Source organism: Pinus tabuliformis, chromosome 7 (genome assembly GCF_031772625.1).
Source record: "Pinus tabuliformis cultivar Carrire ecotype Pingquan chromosome 7, CPIR1, whole genome shotgun sequence".
In the NCBI taxonomy this organism is placed as follows: domain Eukaryota; kingdom Viridiplantae; phylum Streptophyta; class Pinopsida; order Pinales; family Pinaceae; genus Pinus; species Pinus tabuliformis.
This window is the reverse complement of record NC_142293.1, coordinates 1134437185-1134443184: the sequence shown is the minus strand read 5'-3', so window position 1 is coordinate 1134443184 and position 6000 is coordinate 1134437185.

The window sequence follows — 6000 nt, the reverse complement described above, 5'->3', positions numbered from 1 at the left end:
CCTTGGGTACAATAGCTTTTAATTTTCAAGAATTTTTCATGAATTTTTTTGCGGAAGGAAAGGAAGTTGAATTAAGGGGTATTGCAGGGAAACAGAGAAATATAATCAGCTCTAACTGTATGACAAAGCTTCTAAAAAAGGAACAAAGAGGTGTAATTGCACAATTATGTTCGCTAGATGCTTCCACATCGAAATCATCTATTTTTCTAGATCTCCAAAAAGTCCTGGACAATCATTCTAAGGTATTTGAGACTCCCAAAGGTCTCCCACTTATTTGTGATCATGATCATGTTATTCATCTGATTCCAGGAAGTGTTCCTCCAAAAATTAGGCCATACAGATATCCCTATGCCCAAAAGAGTGAAATTGAACATATGGTTGCAGAAATGCTAGAGGCGGGTATAATTCAATCTTTCTATGCTCCAGTAGTATTGGTGCACAATAAGGATGGATCATGGCGCATGTGTCTAGATTGTAGGGAGCTCAACAAGCTCACTATTAAAGATAAGTTTCCCATTCCTGTCATTGATGAATTACTGGATGAATTGCATGGATCAATTTACTTCATCAAGTTGGATCTTCGTTCAGGATATCATCAAATCAGAATGAAGACTGAAGACATTCGGGAAACAACATTTAGAACTCATGAGGGTCATTATGAATTTTTGGTCCTGCCTTTTGTCCTTACCAATGCACCTTCTACATTTCAAGGTTTGATGAATTCCATTTTCAAACCCTTTCTTAGAAAATTTGTGTTAGTATTTTTTGATGATATACTAATCTATAGCAAGTCTTGGAAGGATCATGTTGAGCATGTTGACAGGGTGATACAACTATTGAAGGAGAAACAATTATATGCAAAAAGATCCAAATGTTTCTTTGGAGTACAAGAGGTGGAATATCTGAGTCATATTTTATCTCATGAAGGAGTTAAGGTAGACCCTAGAAAAATTAAAGCCATTAAGGAATGGAAAATCCTCACATCCATAAAGCATCTGCGAGGATTTCTCGGGTTGACAGGGTATTATTGCAAGTTTGTTAAGAATTATGGGAGAATAGTAGCACCTCTAACAACATTATTGAAGAAATATGCATTTCCATGGACTCTAGAAGCAACAAAGGCCTTCGAACATCTTAAAGAGGCAATGTGCCAAGCACTAGTCTTAGCTACACTGGACTTCACAAAAACCTTTATTGTGGAATGTGATGCTTCAGGAAATGGAATTGGTGCTGTTGTAATGCAAGATGAAAGGCCCATTGATTTTGAAAGTCGTCCAATCAAGGGAAAGTTTTTACACAAAGCTATTTATGAGAAGGAAATGTTGGCAATAATACATGCACTTAAGAAATGGTGACCCTACCTAATGGGAAGACACTTCAAGGTAAAAATGGATCATGATAGCCTTAAATACTTTTTAGAACAAAGATTATCCTCTGAAGAGCAACAAAAGTGGGTCACACATATCTTGGGTTACGACTTTGAAATCATCTACAAAAAAGGGAAGCAAAATGTGGTGGCAGATGCACTCTCAAGAAAGGATGAGGATGAGGATGTGGAAGCATTGTTGTGCGCCATTTCTATTATCCAACTAGATTGGATAAATGAAGCAAGGGATGAATGGAAGAAGGACGAAGAAGTATGGCCACTCATTCAAAAGTTGCAGAAGATCCCAATTCAAACAATATTGCCAGAACTTAAAGAGGAAGGAAAAATCATATTTGAACCTGGAGCAGTCACAGAAACAAGAACCCGACAGCTACAAAATCGATCAATTTAAGAGTATCTCATCAAGTGGAAGAACTTACCTACTGAAGATTCCACATGGGAGGACAAGAATTTTATAGAAGCATCAATAACTACTCAAGTGTTGAGGACAACACTTTTTGAAGGAGAGGGACATGTTAGGCCCCTATACTACTAGTGTAACCCCTTATTGTTATTAGTACAACCCCCTTATTATATTTCTGTACCCATGTAGTCCCCATATTGTTACTATTGTGCACCATAGAAGCCCACTATTGTTATTATCGTGCCCTTACATTATTATTGTTATGTCGGCTCTGATTATATTATGACCCCTTAGACTCCTATATATAGAAAGGAGGTCTTTTCATTTGTATCATCCAAGAATTGTTCATTTGTGTAATGCAAAGAAGGTTGGCCCCTCAAAGAGGCTAAATTATAAGGCATTGATCTATCTTTTCTATCTTTTTGTGAGCTAGTTTCATAACACCAACATTATTTATTTGTTGCATGCAAGGAATATCACCAACAATAAAATGGTTTCTAAGGTACTTTGAGCCTATAAATATAAGGGATAATGGAAAATAATTAATTCATATAAATCCATATGAGATATGAATAACATAAATTCAAGGGCTTGGACTAGACTCAATGTGATAGCACAAGATAGGTTTTGACATAAGACTTCCCCGGAACAAAGTATACCATAAAGGTTGAACATAGCACGACCATAAATAGTTGAGTAGATAGTGTAACCAAATTCCATTTAATAATGGAAAGGTGAGGAATATTAAAAGTGTATCAGAAACAATATCGGTAACATCATAAGTGGAGGATGAGAATGACTCAATGAGTTGGCTTAAAACTGAATAGATCAAATAAGTTAATATGTAAAGGACAAAACAAAAAGTTGATTTAAATGGAAACAAACAAGACTCAAGGCTACTACATTGGTGATCCCAGGAAAACATGACACAAAATTAATGATATGGACTAAGGGGACTTGAAAGTGATGCTAAATTAGGGAATATAATGATGGATTATCTTTCCCATTTTTGGTGTTTTTCAATTTTATGATGTAATTGGAATTTTGTGTTTTCCATTTCTTGTTTTTGTTTTTATATAAAGAGTAAAAGAATAGTATTTTTTCCTTATGTTAGAATGAGAAGATGAATGCAAAAAATGACCAAATGGCTTGAAGCCATCATGTTGGCATTATGGTACATGTGTTGTCCTTGATGTCAACTCACATATATGATACTCAAAAATGATTTAGTGATGTATGATGGCATTTCCCAGCGCAATAGGTCAATTTAGAGGTAACAACAAAGGATTACAGGTCAAACTCCAAAAATTGAAGAAAGAGAATGGTTTAAGCTGTATATGCTAGTTCACCTTGTCCAAGAAGCATATACAAGCAAGTTCACAAAACAAAATAAGCATACACATATGCACACACTTTCACAGAAGGAAAAGTTCGTATGGGATGGAAAATTAAGGTTAATGAATACCAGGGGTTCCTACCATAGTATTGACCCATGGTAATGAGCACAGAAAAGAATATTGATACCATCAACAAATACCAGCAGCATAAATATGGTTTTGGTCCGAGGTATTGAAGAAGGATCTAAGTATATAAGAAGGAGAAGATCAAAGAGCTAAGGGTGCAAGTAATGAATATCTTATGAAGAGTTAGATCTAAAGAAAATATGCATGTTACGGGTTTTAGATGTTGTGCTTGATTTGAACTAAGTATGCACCTAAGTGTTTGATGATCGATGAGATCTAATGATGGATCAGGATCATAAGACCTGAAATGATTTATCGTTATGTGGTCTGATAATCGATAGTCTAGAACTGATTGCTAACACATGTTTTATCATTTATATGCTATGATATGAGTATATGTGAAGTATGGAATAACTGCAAAGTTATAATTAATGATCTGTAGATCTACGCTGGTTCGCCATGTTGAAGGCGCGTATACATGCTGGTTCGACACTTCTAATTAACATATAAATTATGACATATTTTCTTTGAAGTTGCAGTTGTTGATGCAATGTTTTGGGTTCTACACAATGTTCTGGTGACAATGATCTGACTACTTAGATTGACTGATTGTTGGTAGATGCAGTTATTGTAGTGGTGATCAATTTTGAGCTTCAATGTTACTGATGGGTCCAGTATGAAAATTTGATGAAACGAGGCCTTCATATTGTGTTGTTATGTACCAGGAGTATCCAATCTGAAAATTTATGAAACGTGGTCCCTAGAGGAAGAGTGAAGGTAGTAGCCTTCTGTAGGTCGGTGCCTACATACTGGTAAACATATCCGCTAGTACAAGAGCTAGGGGGTTGGAGCTCCCTTCCAGTAGCAGCTGGAGAAAGAGTGAAGGCAGTAGTCTTCTGTAGGTCGATGCCTACATATAGGTAAACATATCAACTAGTACAAGACCTAGGGGGTTGTAGCTTCCTTCTAGTAGAAGTTGGAGAACGTGAGAAGGTTGTAGCCTTCTGCAGGTGGGTGCCTGCGTACTGGTATGAGTCTACGCCAGTATAAGATTATAAATAGGTTTTTCTTATATTAAAAAGAAGACAGAGTCAACAACAACAAGTGGTTTTTCTCTCGCATTAGGTTTCCACCTTAAATCTTGGTGTTCATGTGTGATGGTTTATTTTGTTATTACTGCACTTGGTTACTATTTATATAATGGTTAATAAAGTACTAATGCACTAACTAAAGAAAAACATATGATGGATTAACTGAATTATGAGTTCACTGGATATACGATAGTTTTCTTAAGAATAGTTGCATGCACGCACAAGTTCGATTCAGTAAAGTAACGTATATAAATTTGAATATGAAATGGAAAGGTTATTGATGATTTGTAAATACTGATTCACCCCCCCCCCCCCCCCCCGCTCCCTCTCAGTATTTTTCCCTACACATCAGTGAGGATAACAATAACAATTGGGGAGTGACCAAGGATGCACTTGAGCGGTGTCTCCTTAGAAAGAAAGATTGAATGAGAGTGATATTACAAGTATCTTTAAACAAGGATTTCAAGAAATAATTGTTTGTTGATAATCCATGATAAAGAGAACCAAAGTGAGAAAAACAAGGCAGTCTAGCAAGTAAGAGAGAAATGCATGAGTATCATTAACGCAAGGATAGATTATGAGGACTCTTGATCCGCTGTGATAAATTGTCATGGGTGATGAAATTAAAATTTTCTAAACTAGGGAAACCCATCTAAGGATGAACTATACCATTTTAATAAAAGTTATAAACTACTTCGAGGGGATAATCCATTTGCAAAAATGGCAAGGAACCTATGGAAGATTTTCTTAGCTTTTAGGGTTACTTTGAAAGTGTTTACACCATGCTCAAGCATGATTCATTTGATTTGAGGTGCATGGTGTGATAATTGTTTTTGGTTATACTAGGATGGACATAAACATTATAAATAATTTGCTCATGGTTTGATATTCCTTACTTGATGCTTATGTGGAAAACTTCCTTTGAACAATGGAGACCTATCTAGCTTAGTGACCTTATTCATGGAGTGCACACATGGTGAGTTTGGTTTCTTAGTTGGGAGGATGACCTACTTGGAGGAGGATTGGGCATCTTAGAGGAGGTTTAAGACCCCTAAGTATCATGGGGTCACTTGGTTTCTTTCATGGAGTCTTGTACTTGACTTCAGGATGCTTGCTTAATGAATTATCACATAGGTGTGGTGGGCCTAGAGGTACACATGGATTAGGAGGGAGGGTTGGATCATTGGAGGGATTTGGAGGAGCATTATTCACATCTCACAGAGTTTGTTACAAAATTATATATTACGGAGCAATGGAACACATAAAATATTGCAGAAATATAAACACAGAAAAAAACGCATAAAACAAGAGAGACACAGATATACGTGGTTCAACCAGTTTGGGCTACGTCCACCCTGAACAGTTAGTCCTTCCTTTCTATTATACAACAAAATGAAGAGACACAACCTACATCAGATCCACTGTAATATCCTTTGTTTTCTCTCATAGTCTCACCTCTCTATTTCTCACTCACATAATACACATCTATTACACAGCCTCAAATACAATGCCCTCATACAAAGAGAGGGGTTTCCTTCTAGGGAAAAAAAACCCTAAACTAAACATAAGTTCTACCGTCAGATCATCCACCTAATGAACGGCCCAGATTGACTAGAAATTACTATACTTTTACAAGGCAATTTTACATCTGTTTTT